The following is a 16,818-nucleotide window of genomic DNA, read 5'->3' as shown; positions in this document are numbered from 1 at the left end:
GGAAGAGACTTGGAGGTCACAGAAGCTTAACAAGATGGTTTTAATGCCCCTTGGAAGAGTGGTGGAGGTCGCTATGGAATAAAAAGACAATATCAATGCCCCGTGGAAGGGACGTGGAGGTCACAGTAGCATAACAAGACGGTTTTAATGTCCATTGGAAGAGTGGTGGAGGTCGCAGGGGATAAAAAAGACAATATCCAAGCCCCTTGGAAGAGTGGTGGAGGTCGCAGTGGAAAACAGAGACAATATCAATGCCCCTTGGAAGAGTGGTTGAGGTTACAGTCGAATAAAAAGACAATATCAATGACTCTTGGAAGAGCTGTGGAGTACAGAATGGTTTAACCCGATGGTTTAATGGCCATTGGAAGAGACGTGGAGGTCACAGTAGCTTATCAAGACTGTTTTAATGCCCCTTGGAAGAGTGGTGGAGGTCGCAGTGGATTAAAAAGACAATATCAATGCCCCTTAAAAGAGTGGTGGAGGTCGCAGTGGAATAAAAAGACAATATCAATTCCCCTTGGAAGAGATGTGGAGGTCAAGGTGGAATAAAAATTCTATATCAATGCCTCGTGTAAGAGACTTGGAAGTCACAGCAGCTTAACAAGATGGATTTAATGCCCCTTGGAAGAAAGGTGGAGGTCGCAGTGGAATAAAAAGACAATATCAATGCCCCTTGGAAGAGTGGTGGAGGTTACAGTGGAATAAAAAGACAATATCAATGACCCTTGGAAGAGTGGAGGAGGTCGCAGTGGAATAAAAAGACAATATTAATGCCCATTGGAAGAGTGGTGGAGGTAGCAGTAAAATGAAAAGACAATATCAATGCCCCTTGGAAGAGTGGTGGAGGTTACAGTGGAAAAAAAGACAATATCAATGCCCCTTGTAAGAGCTGTGGAGTTCACAGTGGTTTAACCAGAAGGTTTTAAGGCACTGTGGAATAGACGTGGAGGTCACAGTAGCTAAACAAGACGTTTTTTTATGCTTCTTGGAAGAGTGGTGGAGGTCGCAGTGGAATAAAAATACAATATTAATGCCCCTTGGAAGAGTAGTGGAGATCGAAGTAAAATAAAAAGACAATATCAATGCCCCTTGGAAAAGTGGTGGAGGTTACAGTGGAAAAAAAAGACAATATCAATGCAACTTTGAAGAGCTGTGGAGTTCACAGTGGTTTAACCAGAAGGTTTTAAGGCACACTGGAATAGACGTGGAGGTCAAAGTAGCTAAACAAGACGGTTTTATTGCTTCTTGGAAGAGTGGTGGAGGTCGCAGTGGATTAAAAAGACAAAATCAATGCCCCTTGGAAGAGTGGTGGAGGTTACAGTGGAATAAAAAGACAATATCAATGCCTCTTGCAAGAGCTGTGGAGTTCAGAGTGGTTTAAATTGACGGTTTTATTGCCCCTTAGAAGAGTTTTTGGAGGTTACAGTGGAAAAAAAAGCCAATATCAATGCTCCATGGAAGAGGGGTGAAGGTCGCAGTGGATTAAAAAGACAATATCAATGTCCCTTGGAAGAGTGGTGGATTTCGCAGTGGATTAAAAAGACAATACAAATGCCCCTTGGAAGAATGGTGGAGGTCGCAGGGGAATAAAAAGACAATATCAATGCCCCGTGGAAGGGACATGGAGGTCACAGTAGCTTAACAAGACGGTTTTATTGCCCTTGGAAGAGCGGTGGAGGTCGCAGTGGATTAAAAAGACTATCAAATCCCCTTGGAAGAGTGGTGGAGCTCGCAGTGGAAAAAAAAGACAATATCAATGCCCCTTGGAAGAGTGGTGGAGGTTACAGTTGAATAAAAAGACAATATCAATGCCTCTTGGAAGAGCTGTGGCGTTCAGAGTGGTTTAAACATGCGGTTTTAATGCGCCTTGGAAGAGACGTGAAGGTCACAGAAGCTTATCAAGACTGTTTTAAAGCCCCTTGGAGGAGTGGTAGAGGTCGCAGTGGATTAAAAAGACAATATCAATGCCCCTTGGAAGAGTGGTGGAGGTTAGAGTGGAATAAAAAGACAATATCAATGCCCCTTGGAAGAGTGGTGGAGGTTACAGTGGAATAAAAAGACAATATCAATGTCCCTTGGAAGAATGGTGGAGGTTACAGTGGAATAAAAAGACAATATCAATGCCCCTTGGAAGAGTGGTGGAGGTTCCAATTAAATAAAAAGACAATATCAATGCCCCTTGGAAGAGACGTGGAGGTCACAGTGGAATAAAAAGACAATATTAATGCCCCTTGGAAGAGTGGTGGAGGTCACAGTAAAATAAAAAGACAATATCAATGCCCCTTGGAAGAGTGGTAGAAGTTAGAGTGGAAAAGACAATATCAATGCCCCTTGGAAGAGCTGTGGAGTTCACAGTGGTTTAACCAGAAAGTTTTAATGCACCGTGGAATAGACCTGGAGGTCACAGTACCTTAACAAGACGGTTTCAATGCTTCTTGGAAGAGTGATGGAGGTCGCAGTGGATTAAAAAGACAATATCAATGCCCCTTGGAAGAGTGGTGGAGGTTACAGTGGAATAAAAAGACAAAATCAATGACCTGTGTAAGAAACTTGGAGGTCACAGTAGCTTAACAAGACGGTTTTAATGCCTCTTGGAAGAGTCGTGGACTTCGCAGAGGAATAAAAAGACAATATCAAAGCACTTGGAAGAGTGCAGAAGTTTACAATGGAATAAAAAGACATTGTCAATGCCCCTTGGAAGAGCTGTGGAGCTCAGAGCGGTTTAACCAGATGATTTTAATGTCCCTTGGAAGAGACTTGGAGGTCACAGTAGCTTAACAATACGGTTTAATGCCCCTTGGAAGAGTGGTGGAGGTCACAGTTGAATAAAAATACAATTTCAATGCCCCTTGAAAGAGTGGTGGAATTTACAGTGAAATAAAAAGACAATATCAATGCCCCTTGGAAGAGCTCTGGAGTACAGAGTGGTTAACCAAACGATTTTAGTGCCCCTTGGAAGAGACGTGGAGGTCACAGTAGCTTAACAAGATGGTTTTAATACCCCTTGGAAGAGTGGTGGAGGTCGCAGTGGATTAAAAAGGCAATAACAATGAACCTTGGAAGAGTGGTGGATGTTGCAGTGGAATAAAAAGACAATATCAATGCCCCTTGGAAGAGTGGTGGAGGTTACAATGGAATAAAAAGACAATATTAATGCCTCTTGGAAGAGAGGTGGAGGTTACAGTGGAATAAAAAGACAGTATCAATGCCCCGTGGAAGAGACGTGGAGGTCACAGTAGCTTAACAAGACGGTTTTAATGCCCCTTGGCAGAGTGGTGGAGGTCGCAGTGGAATAAAAAGACAATAACAATGTCCTGTGGAAGAGACGTGGAGGTCACAGTATCTTAACAAGACGGTTTTAATGCCCCTTAGAACAGTGGTGGAGGTCGCAGTGGAATGAAAGACAATATCAGTGCCCTTTGGATGAGTGGCGGAGGTCGCAGTGGAATAAAAAGACAATATCAATGCCCCTTGGAAGAGTGGTGGAGGTTACAGTGGAATAAAAAGACAATATCAATGAACCTTGGAAGAGTGGTGGAGGTCGCAGTGGAATAAAAATACAATATTAATGCCCCTTGGAAGAGTAGTGGAGATCGAAGTAAAATAAAAAGACAATATCAATGCCCCTTGGAAAAGTGGTGGAGGTTACAGTGGAAAAAAAAGACAATATCAATGCAACTTTGAAGAGCTGTGGAGTTCACAGTGGTTTAACCAGAAGGTTTTAAGGCACACTGGAATAGACGTGGAGGTCAAAGTAGCTAAACAAGACGGTTTTATTGCTTCTTGGAAGAGTGGTGGAGGTCGCAGTGGATTAAAAAGACAAAATCAATGCCCCTTGGAAGAGTGGTAGAGGTTACAGTGGAATAAAAAGACAATATCAATGCCTCTTGCAAGAGCTGTGGAGTTCAGAGTGGTTTAAATTGACGGTTTTATTGCCCCTTAGAAGAGTTTTTGGAGGTTACAGTGGAAAAAAAAGCCAATATCAATGCTCCATGGAAGAGGGGTGAAGGTCGCAGTGGATTAAAAAGACAATATCAATGTCCCTTGGAAGAGTGGTGGATTTCGCAGTGGATTAAAAAGACAATACAAATGCCCCTTGGAAGAATGGTGGAGGTCACAGGGGAATAAAAAGACAATATCAATGCCCCGTGGAAGGGACATGGAGGTCACAGTAGCTTAACAAGACGGTTTTATTGCCCCTTGGAAGAGCGGTGGAGGTCGCAGTGGATTAAAAAGACTATCAAATCCCCTTGGAAGAGTGGTGGAGCTCGCAGTGGAAAAAAAAGACAATATCAATGCCCCTTGGAAGAGTGGTGGAGGTTACAGTTGAATAAAAAGACAATATCAATGCCTCTTGGAAGAGCTGTGGCGTTCAGAGTGGTTTAAACATGCGGTTTTAATGCGCCTTGGAAGAGACGTGAAGGTCACAGAAGCTTATCAAGACTGTTTTAAAGCCCCTTGGAGGAGTGGTAGAGGTCGCAGTGGATTAAAAAGACAATATCAATGCCCCTTGGAAGAGTGGTGGAGGTTAGAGTGGAATAAAAAGACAATATCAATGCCCATTGGAAGAGTGGTGGAGGTTACAGTGGAATAAAAAGACAATATCAATGTCCCTTGGAAGAATGGTGGAGGTTACAGTCGAATAAAAAGACAATATCAATGCCCCTTGGAAGAGTGGTGGAGGTTCCAATTAAATAAAAAGACAATATCAATGCCCCTTGGAAGAGACGTGGAGGTCACAGTGGAATAAAAAGACAATATTAATGCCCCTTGGAAGAGTGGTGGAGGTCACAGTAAAATAAAAAGACAATATCAATGCCCCTTGGAAGAGTGGTGGAAGTTAGAGTGGAAAAGACAATATCAATGCCCCTTGGAAGAGCTGTGGAGTTCACAGTGGTTTAACCAGAAAGTTTTAATGCACCGTGGAATAGACGTGGAGGTCACAGTACCTTAACAAGACGGTTTCAATGCTTCTTGGAAGAGTGATGGAGGTCGCAGTGGATTAAAAAGACAATGTCAATGCCCCTTGGAAGAGTGGTGGAGGTTACAGTGGAATAAAAAGACAAAATCAATGACCTGTGTAAGAAACTTGGAGGTCACAGTAGCTTAACAAGACAGTTTTAATGCCTCTTGGAAGAGTCGTGGACTTCGCAGAGGAATAAAAAGACAATATCAAAGCACTTGGAAGAGTGCAGAAGTTTACAATGGAATAAAAAGACATTGTCAATGCCCCTTGGAAGAGCTGTGGAGCTCAGAGCGGTTTAACCAGATGATTTTAATGCCCCTTGGAAGAGACTTGGAGGTCACAGTAGCTTAACAATACGGTTTAATGCCCCTTGGAAGAGTGGTGGAGGTCACAGTTGAATAAAAATACAATTTCAATGCCCCTTGAAAGAGTGGTGGAATTTACAGTGAAATAAAAAGACAATATCAATGCCCCTTGGAAGAGCTCTGGAGTACAGAGTGGTTAACCAAACGATTTTAGTGCCCCTTGGAAGAGACGTGGAGGTCACAGTAGCTTAACAAGATGGTTTTAATACCCCTTGGAAGAGTGGTGGAGGTCGCAGTGGATTAAAAAGGCAATAACAATGAACCTGGGAAGAGTGGTGGAGGTTGCAGTGGAATAAAAAGACAATATCAATGCCCCTTGGAAGAGTGGTGGAGGTTACAATGGAATAAAAAGACTATATTAATGCCTCTTGGAAGAGAGGTGGAGGTTACAGTGGAATAAAAAGACAGTATCAATGCCCCGTGGAAGAGACGTGGAGGTCACAGTAGCTTAACAAGACGGTTTTAATGCCCCTTGGCAGAGTGGTGGAGGTCGCAGTGGAATAAAAAGACAATAACAATGTCCTGTGGAAGAGACGTGGAGGTCACAGTATCTTAACAAGACGGTTTTAATGCCCCTTAGAACAGTGGTGGAGGTCGCAGTGGAATGAAAGACAATATCAGTGCCCTTTGGATGAGTGGCGGAGGTCGCAGTGGAATAAAAAGACAATATCAATGCCCCTTGGAAGAGTGGTGGAGGTCGCAGTGGAATAACCTCACTGGTACATGCTCTGCATAACTTCTCTGCTTGCTGAGTCTGCTGTAATCTAATGCTTTGCTTTGCTGATTCCCCTCACTGGTACATGCTCTGCATAACTTCTCTGCTTGCTGTGTCTGCTGTAATCTAATGCTCTGCTTTGCTGATTCACCTCACTGGTACATGCTCTGCATAACTTCTCTGCTTGCTGTGTTTGCTGTAATCTAATGCTGGCTTTGCTGATTCACCTCACTGGTACATGCTCTGCATAACTTCTCTGCTTGCTGTGTTTGCTGTAATCTAATGCTCTGCTTTGCTGATTCACCTCACTGGTACATGCTCTGCATAACTTCTCTGCTTGCTGTGTCTGCTGTAATCTAATGCTCTGCTTTGCTGATTCACCTCACTGGTACATGCTCTGCATAACTTCTCTGCTTTATCTGTCCCACTCCATTCAATACCCACATATGTCTGTCCCTTCCCCACTATAGATCTTATCTGATTTTTAGAGGTGCTAAACTGCAGAGACTAGAGTCCTAGCTCTGTGTTTGATCACCCAGCCATCTCCTGATGAAACGACCCGCTGCTAATTTAGCCATATGCAGCTCCCACAATGCCCTTCACCTGATAGTTTAATGTGCCCTATATATTTAGAAGCTCTGTAAGGGGTGCATGCGTCTTCTTGTGCTAAGTGGCTTCGGAAATAAGTGGCAGTTATTTCAGAGGCAGTTAGTCAGGGCAGGAGTCAGGTAACCAACACTTTGACCACTTACTCTCTTTTAACTATGTTTCTGTTAGCTCTCACTTTTTCCTCTATAGTCCTCCACTTTCTAGTAACCCCTCAAATCCCTGCACCTAGTAAGAAACTCTTCATTTCTCCCTCCATCCTCCCCATTCATCTCACCTCCTCCTCCAAATTATTCCTAAACATTCAATCCTGGATCTCCAAACACAGACAGCCACCTCATGCTCTCTCTTGCTCCCACCTGCTAACACTTTCTCTGCTCCTCCTCACTGCTGGATATATCTCTCCAAATCCTGGTCCTCCTCGCCATATCCCCACAGTTACTTCTTTCTCCTATCCACGACCTTCCACAAACTGTCACAACCCTACTAACCTCATACCCATCCAACCAATCCCCACTCCCTTAGTTGCTCTAACAGGAGCTCTATGGAACGCTCGCTCTGTCTGCAACAAACTTTCCTTCATCCACGATCTTTTCATTACAAACAAACTTTCCTTCCTCGCCATAACTAAAACCTGGCTCACCCCCTCTGACACAGCCTCCCCAACTGCACTTTCATATGGCGGATTCCACCTTTTCCACATCCCCCGCCCCAACGGCAAACATGGCGGAGGCGTAGGTTTTCTCCTATCAGAACACTGCTCTTTCACCCAAATCCCAATGCCACCCTCCGTTACACTCCCCTCTTTTGAGGTGCACTGTGTGCGCATCTATTCCCCCTCCAACCTCCAACTGGCCGTCGTTTACCGACCCCCAGGGCAAGCCACCACCTTCTTAGACCACTTCACCACCTGGCTGCTTCACGTCCTCTCCACTGACATCCCCACTATCATAATGGGTGACTTCAACATCCCCATTAACACTTCCCACTCGTCTGTCTCTAAGTTCCTATCTCTCACTTCCTCCTTCGGACTCACTCAATGGTCTTCCACATCCACCCACAAAGATGGCCACACACTGGACCTCGTCTTCACCCGCCTCTGTTCCCTATCTAACCTCTCTAACTCACTTCTCCCTCTCTCTGATCACAGCCTACTTACATTCTCTTCTCTCTCCTCCCCGGGGCAACAATCCCCACTCCACAAACTTGCATACCCTCACAGAAATCTCAAACACCTTGACTTACACTCACTCTCTGAATCCCTCCTCCCTCTTACAGACATAAATTCCTTACACGATGCAGACGTTGCTGCTGCTTCATATAACACCACAATAGGTGCAGCTCTAGTCTCAATCGCCCCTCTCACACACACCACATCTCGCACATTCAACAGGCAACCGTGGCACACTAAAGTTACTAAAGAACTGCGCGAGGCCTCCAGGGTTGCGGATCGGAGATGGAAAAGGTCTCACTCCATCGAGCACTTCATCGCATTCAAGCAATCCCTCACTAATTTCAAGTTCGCACTCGCTACAGCAAAACAAACCTACTTCTCATCTCTCATATCCTCCCTATCTCACAACCCTAAACAGCTATTTAACACTTTCAACTCTCTCCTTCGTCCCCCAGCACCTCCTCCCTCTTCTCTCATCTCAGCCGACGACTTTGCCTCATTCTTCAAACAGAAGATTGACACCATCAGACAAAACTTTTGCCTAAAGTCCACACAACCCCTCCTCATATCTATTCAACCCTCCTCCTCCAAACCCCACTTCTCCACCATTACAGAAGGTCAAGTCTCCTCTTTACTCTCCAAATCACACCTCACCACCTGCGAACTTGACCCAATCCCATCCCACCTCATCTCTAACCTTACCACAGTCTTCATCCCAACCCTAACCCACCTCTTCAATCTGTCACTAACAACCGGTGTCTTCCCCGCATGTTTCAAACATGCCGCAATCACACCCATCCTCAAAAAGCCTTCCCTTGACCTTTCCTCTCTGACTAGCTATCGCCCCATATCACTCCTCCCATTTGCCTCAAAACTACTAGAACAACATGTCCACCTTGAACTGTCCTCCCACCTCTCCTCCTGCTCCCTTTTCGACCGCCTGAAATCTGGCTTCCGACCGCATCACTCGACTGAAACTGCCCTGACCAAAGTCACCAACGACCTACTAAATGCCAAATCTAAGCGACACTATTCCATCCTCCTCCTTCTGGACCTGTCATCTGCCTTTGACACAGTGGACCATTCCCTCTTACTCCAGATTCTCTCATCACTTGGCATCACGGACTTGGCACGATCTTGGATCTCCTCATACTTAACAGACAGGACATTCAGCATCTCCCACTCACGCACCACCTCCTCATCTCGCCCCCTATCTGTCGGTGTCCCCCAAGGTTCAGTTCTAGGACCTCTGCTCTTCTCCATCTACACCTTTGGCCTGGGACAGCTCATAGAGTCTCACGGTTTTCAGTATCAACTCTATGCTGACGACACACAGATCTACCTCTCTGGACCCGATATCTCCTCCCTACTAACCAAAATCCCACAATGTCTGTCCGCCATGTCATCCTTCTTCTCTGACAGATTTCTAAAACTCAACATGGATAAAACAGAGTTCATCATCTTTCCACCCTCTCATTCACATCCCCTATCTGACCTAGCCATCAACGACAATGGCTGTTCACTCTGCCCAGTCCCACAAGCTCGCTGCCTCGGAGTAACCCTGGAGTCTGATCTCTCCTTCAAGCCACATATCCAAGCCCTTTCCACTTCCTGCTGACTCCAACGCAAAAACATATCCCGGATCCGTCCATTCCTCAGCAAAGACTCTGCAAAAACACTAGTGCATGCCCTCATCATATCCCGCCTCGACTACTGCAACCTCCTGCTCCGTGGCCTCCCTTACAACACTCTTGCGCCTCTCCAATCTATCCTAAACCCTGCTGCTCGACTAATTCACCAGTCCCCCCGCTATTCCCCGGCCTCTCCTCTCTGTTAATCTCTTCACTGCCTCCCCATTGCCCAGAGAATCCAGTTCAAAACTCTAACCATGGCATACAAAGCCATCCACAACCTGTCTCCCCCATACATCTGTGACCTAGTCTCCCGGTACATACCTGCACGCAACCTCCGATCCTCACAAGATCTCCTTCTCTACTCCCTTCTTATCTCCTCCTCTCACAATCGTATACAAGATTTCTCCCGTGCATCCCCCTTACTCTGGAACTCTCTACCCCAACACATCAGACTCTCGCCGACCGTGGAAACCTTCAAAAGAAACCTGAAGACCCACCTCTTCCGACAAGCCTACAACCTGCAGTAACCACCGCTGCACGATCAGCTCTACCCTCACCTAATGTATCCTCACCCATCCCTTCTAGAATGTGAGCATTCGCGGGCAGGGTCCTCGCTCCTCCTGTACCAGTCGATGACTCGTTTTGTTAAGATTATGTAAATGCTTTTGTTATGTATATCCCTATCACATGTAAAGCGCCATGGAATAAATGGCGCTATAATAATAAATAATAATAATAATAATAATAATAAAAAGACAATATCAATTCCCATAGGAAAAGTGGTGGAGGTTACAGTGTAATAAAAATACAATATCAATGCCCCTTTGATGAGCTGTGGAATTCAGAGTGGTTTAACCAGATGGTTTTAATGCCCCTTGGAAGAGACGTGGAAGTCATAGTATCTTAATAAGATGTTTTTAATGCCTCTTGGAAGAGTGGTGGAGGTCGCAGTGGAATAAAAAGACAATATCAATGCCCCTTGGAAGAGTGCTGGAGATTACAATGAAATAAAAAGACAATATCAATGCATCTTGCAAGAGCTGTGGAGTTCAGAGTGATTTAAATTGACGGCTTTAATGCCCCTTGGAAGAGAAGTGGAGGTCACAGTAGCTTAATAAGACGGTATTAATGCCACATGGAAAAGTGGTGGAGGTCGCAGTGGATTAAAAAGACAATATCAATGCCCCGAGGAAGAGTGGTGGAGGTCGCAGTGGAATAAAAAGACAATATCAATACCCCTTGGAAGAGTAGTGGAGGTTACAGTGGAAAAAAAAGATAATATCAATGCCCCGTGGAAGAGACGTGAAGGTCATAGTAGCTTAACAAGACGGTTTTAATGCCCCTTGGAAGAGTGGTGGAGGTCGCAGTTGATTAAAAAGACAATATAAATGCCCCTTAGAAGAGTGGTGGAGGTTGCAGTGGAATGAAAAGACAATATCAATGCCCCTTGGAAGAGTAGTGGAGGTCGCAGTGGAATAAAAAAACTATTTCAATGCCCCTTTGAAGAGTGGTGGAGGTAACAGGGGATTAAAAAGACAATATCAATGCCCCTTGGAAGAGCAGTGGAGTTTAAAGTAGTTAAACCAGATGGTTTTAATGACCATTGGAAGTGACGTGGAGGTCACAGTAGCTTAAAACTATGTTTTTAATGCCCCTTGGAAAAGTGTTGGAGGTCGCAGTGGATTAAAAAGACAATATCAATGCCCCTTGGAAGAGTGCTGGAGGTGGCAGTGGAATAAAAAGACAATATCAATGCCCATTGGAAGAGCGGTGGAGTTCAGAGTGGTTTAACCAGACGGTTTTAATGCCCCTTGGAAGAGACGTGGAGGTCATAGTAGCTTAACAAGACTGTTTTAATGCCCCTTGGAAGAGTGGTGGAGGTCGCAGTGGTTTAAAAAGACAATATCAATGCCCCTTAGAAGAGAGATGGAAGTCGCGTTGGAATAAAAAGACAATATCAATGCCCCGTGGAATAGACATGGACGTGAGAGTAGCTTAAAAAGAAGCCTTGAATGCCCCTTGGAAGAGTGGTGGAGGTCGCAGTGGTTTAAAAAGACAATATCAATGCCCATTAGAGGAGTGGTAGAGGTCGCAGTGGAATAAAAAGACAAAATCAATGCCCCTTGGAAGAGTGGTGGAGGATACAGTGGAATAAAATGACAATATCAATGCCCCATGGAAGAGTTGTGGAGGTCACTGAAGCTTAACAAGATGGTCTTAATGCCCCTTGGAAGAGTGATGGAGGTCGCAGTGGAATAAATAGACAATGGCAATGCCCCTTGGTTGAGTGGTGGAGGTTAGAGTGGAATAAAAAGACAATACCAGTGCTCCTTGGCAGAGCTGTGGAGTTCAGAGTGGTTTAACTTGACGGTTTTAATGCCCCTTGGAAGAGACGTGGAGGTTACAGTGGATTAAAAAGACAATATCAATGCCCCTTGGAAGAGTGGTGGAGGTCGCAGTGGAATAAAAAGACAATATCAATGCCCCGTGGAAGGGACGTGGAAGTCACAGTGGCTTCACAAGACGGTTTTAATGCCCCTTGGAAAAGTGTTGGAGGTCGCAGTGGATTAAAAAGACAATATCAATGCCCCTTGGAAGAGTGGTGGAGGTGGCAGTGGAATAAAAAGACAATATCAATGCCCATTGGAAAAGCGGTGGAGTTCAGAGTGGTTTAACCAGACGGTTTTAATGCCCCTTGTAAGAGACGTGGAGGTCATAGTAGCTTAACAAGACTGTTTTAATGCCCCTTGGAAGAGTGGTGGAGGTCGCAGTGGTTTAAAAAGACAATATCAATGCCCCTTAGAAGAGAGATGGAAGTCGCATTGGAATAAAAAGACAATATCAATGCCCCGTGGAATAGACATGGACGTGAGAGTAGCTTAACAAGACGGCTTGAATGCCCCTTGGAAGAGTGGTGGAGGTCGCAGTGGTTTAAAAAGACAATATCAATGCCCATTAGAAGAGTGGTAGAGGTCGCAGTGGAATAAAAAGACAAAATCAATGCCCCTTGGAAGAGTGGAGGAGGTTACAGTGGAATAAAAAGACAATATCAATGCCCCATGGAAGAGTTGTGGAGGTCACTGAAGCTTAACAAGATGGTCTTAATGCCCCTTGGAAGAGTGATGGAGGTCGCAGTGGAATAAATAGACAATGGCAATGCCCCTTGGTTGAGTGGTGGAGGTTCGAGTGGAATAAAAAGACAATAGCAGTGCTCCTTGGCAGAGCTGTGGAGTTCAGAGTGCTTTAAATTGACGGTTTTAATGCCCCTTGGAAGAGACGTGGAGGTTACAGTGGATTAAAAAGACAATATCAATGCCCCTTGGAAGAGTGGTGGAGGTCGCAGTGGAATAAAAAGACAATATCAGTGCCGCGTGAAAGGGACGTGGAGGTCACAGTGGCTTCACAAGACGGTTTTAATGCCCCTTGGAAGAGAGGTGGAAGTTGCAGTTGATTAAAAAGAAAATATCAGTGCCCCTTGGAAGAGTGGTGGAGGTCGCAGTGGAATAAAAAGACAATATCAATGCCGCTTGAAAGAGTGGTGGATGTTACAGTCGAATAAAAAAAGACAATATCAATGCCTCTTGTAAGAGCTGTGGAGTTCAGAGTGTTTAACCAGACTGTTTTAATGCCCCTTGGAAGAGACAAGGAGGTCACAGTAGCTTAACAAGACTGTTTTAATGCCCCTTGGAAGAGTAGTGGAGATCGTTGTGGATTTAAAAGACAATATCAATGCCCCTTAGAAGAATGGTGGAGGACGCAGTGGAATAAGAAGACAATATCAATGCCCCTTGGAAGATTGGTTGAGGTTACAGTGGAATAAAAAGACAATATCAATGCCCTGTGTAAGAAACTTGGAGGTCACAGTAGCTTAACAACACGGTTTTAATGCCACTTGGAAGAGTCGTGGACATCGCAAAGGAATAAAAAGACAATATCAATGCACTTGGAGGAGTGCAGAAGGTAACAATGGAATAAAAAGACATTGTAAATACCCCTTGGAAATGCTGTGGATATCAGAGCGGTTTAACCAGACGGTTTTAATGCCCCTTGGAAGAGACTTGGAGGTCACAGTAGCTGAACAAGATGGTTTTAATGCTCCTTGGAAGAGTGGTGGAGGTCGCAATCAAATAAAAAGACAATATCAATGCACCGTGGAAGGGACGTGGAGGTCTCAGTAGCATAGCAAGACGCTTTTAATGCCCATTGGAAGAGCGGTGGAGGTCGCAGTTGATAAAAAAGACAATATCAAAGCCCCTTGGAAGAGTGGTGGAGGTCGCAGTGGAAAACAGAGACAATATCAAAGCCCCTTGGAAGAGTGGTGGAGGTTACAGTCGAATAAAAAGACAATATCAATGCCTCTTGGTAGAGCTGTGAAGTATAGGGTGGTTTAACCAGACGGTTTAATGCTCCTTAGAAGAGACGTGGAGGTCACAGTAGCTTATCAAGACATCTTTAATGCCCCTTGGAAGAGTGGTGGAGGTCGCAGTGGATTTAAAAGACAATATAAATGCCACTTAGAAGAGTGGTGGAGGTCGCAGTGGAATAAAAAGACAATATCAGTTCCCCTTGAAAGAGATGTGGAGGTCGCAGTGGAATAAAAAGACTATATCAATGCCTTGTGGAAGAAACTTGGATGTCACAGTAGCTTAACAAGATGGTTTTAATGCCCTTTGGAAGAAAGGTGGAGGTCGCAGTGGAATAAAAAGACAATATCAATGCCCCATGGAAGAGTGGTGGAGGTTACAGTGGAATAAAAAGACAATATCAATGACCATTGAAAGACTGGTGGAGGTTGCAGTGGAATAAAAAGACAATATTAATGCCCTTTGGAAGAGTGGTGGAGGTCGCAGTTAAGTAAAAAGACAATATCAATGCCCCTTGGAAGAGTGGTGGAGGTTACAGTGGCATAAAAAGACAATATCAATGCCCCTTGGAAGAGCTGTGGAGGTCACAGTAGATTAACAAGACGGTTTTAATGCCCCTTGAAAAAGTGGTGGAGGTTACAGTGGATTAAAAAGAGAATATCAATGCCCCGTGGAAGACACGAGGAGTTCACAGTAGCCTAACAAGACAGTTTTAATGCCCCTTGGAAGAGTGGTGGAGGTCACAGTGGAATAAAAAGACAATATCAATGCCCCTTGAAAGAGTGGTGGAGGTTACAGTGAAAAAAAAAGACAATATCAATGCCTCTTGAAAGAGCTATGGAGTTCAGAGTGGTTTAACCAGATGGTTTTAATGCCCCTTGGAAGAGTGGTGGAGGTCGCAGTGCATTAAAAAGACAATATCAATACCCCTTGGAAGAATGGTGGAGGTTACAGTGGAATAAAAAGACAATATCAATGCCCCTTGGAAGAGCAGTGGAGTTCAGAGTTGTTTAACCAGACGGTTTTAATGCCCCTTGGAAGAGATGTGGAGGTCACAGTAGCTTAGCAAGACTGTTTCAATGCCTCTTGGAAGAGTGGTGGAGATCGCACTGGATTAAAAAGACAATATCAATGCCCCCTAGAAGAGAGGTGGAAGTCGCAGTGGAATAAAAAGACAATATCATTACCCATTGGAAGAGTGGTGGAGGATACAGTGGAATAAAAAGACAATATCAATGCCCCGTGGAATAAACATGGACGTTACAGTAGCTAGACAAGATGTTTTTAATGCACCTTGGGAGAGTGATGGAAGTCGTAGAGGAATAAAAAGACAATATCAATGCCCCTTGAAAGAGTGCTGTAGGTTACAGTGGAGTAAAAAGACAATATCAATGCCTCTTGCAAGAGCTGTGGAGTTCAGAGTGTTTTAAATTGACGGTTTTAATTCACCTTGGAAGAGACGGGGAGGTGACAGTAGCTTAACAATATGGTTTTAATGCCCCTTGGAAGAGTGGTGGAGGTCGCAGTGGATTAAAAAGACAATATCAATGCCATTTGGAAGAGTGGTGAAGGTCCCAGTGGACTAAAAAGACAATATCAATTCCCATAGGAAAAGTGGTGGAGGTTACAGTGGAATAAAAAGACAATATCAATGCCCCTTTGATGAGCTGTGAAATTCAGAGTGCTTTAACCAGACGGTTTTAATGCCCCTTGGAAGAGACGTGGAGTTCAAAGTTGCTTAATAAGATGTTTTTAATGCCTCTTGGAAGAGTGGTGGAGGTCGCAGTGGAATAAAAATACAGTATCAATGCCCCTTGGAAGAGTGCTGGAGATTACAATGGAATAAAAAGACAATATCAATGCCTCTTGCAAGAGTTGTGGAGTTCAGAGTCATTTAAATTGACGGCTTTAATGCCCCTTGGAAGAGAAGTGGAGGTCACAGTAGCTTAATAAGACGGTATTAATGCCACATGGAAAAGTGGTGGAGGTCGCAGTGGATTAAAAAGACAATGTCAATGCCCCGAGGAAGAGTGGTGGAGGTCGCAGTGGAATAAAAAGTAAATATCAATGCCCTTGGAAGAGTGGTGGAGGTTACAGTGGAAAAAAAAGTTAACATCAATGCCCCGTGGAAGAGACGTGGAGGTCACAGTAGCTTATCAAGACGGTTTTAATGCCCCTTGGAAGAGTGGTGAAGGTCACAGTTGATTAAAAAGACAATATCAATGCACCTTGGAAGAGTGGTGGAGGTTGCAGTGGAATAAAAAGGCAATATCAATGCCCCGTGGAATTGACGTGGTGGTCAAAGTAGCCTAACAACACGGTTTTAATGGCCCTTGGAAGAGTGGTGGAGGTCGCAGTTGATTAAAAAGAAAATATAAATGCCCCTTAGAAGAGTGGTGGAGGTCGTAGTGGAATAAAAAGACAATATCAATGCCCCTTGGAAGAGTAATGGAGGTCGCAGAGGAATAAAAAAACAATATCAATGCCTCTTGGAAGAGTGGTGGAGGTAACAGTGGATTAAATAGACAATATCAATGCCCCTTGGAAGAGCAGTGGAGTTTAGAGTAGTTAAACCAGATGGTTTTAATGCCCGTTGGAAGTGACATGGAGGTCACAGTAGCTTAAAAGATGTTTTTAATGCCCCATGGAAAAGTGGTGGAGGTCGCAGTGGATTAAAAAGACAATATAAATGTCTCTTGGAAGACTGGAGAGTTGGCAGTGGAATAAAAAGACAATATCAATGCCCCTTGGAAGAGCGGTGGAATTCAGAGGAGTTTAACCAGACGGTTTTAATGCCACTTGGAAGAGATGTGGAGGTCACAGTAGCTTAACAAGACTGTTTTAATGACACTTGGAAGAGTGGTGGAGGTCACAGTGGATTAAAAAGACAATATCAATGACCCTTATAAGAGTGGAATAAAATGACAACGTCAATGCCACTAGGAAGAGTGGTGGAGGTTACAGTGGAATAAAAAGACAACGACAATTCCACTT

Source organism: Phyllobates terribilis, unplaced genomic scaffold, assembly GCF_046119375.1.
Source record: "Phyllobates terribilis strain yellow unplaced genomic scaffold, ASM4611937v1 Scaffold_193__1_contigs__length_3613616, whole genome shotgun sequence".
Lineage (NCBI taxonomy): Eukaryota > Metazoa > Chordata > Amphibia > Anura > Dendrobatidae > Phyllobates > Phyllobates terribilis.
The sequence above is the reverse complement of the archived record's forward strand: the minus strand, read 5'-3'. Positions refer to the sequence as shown.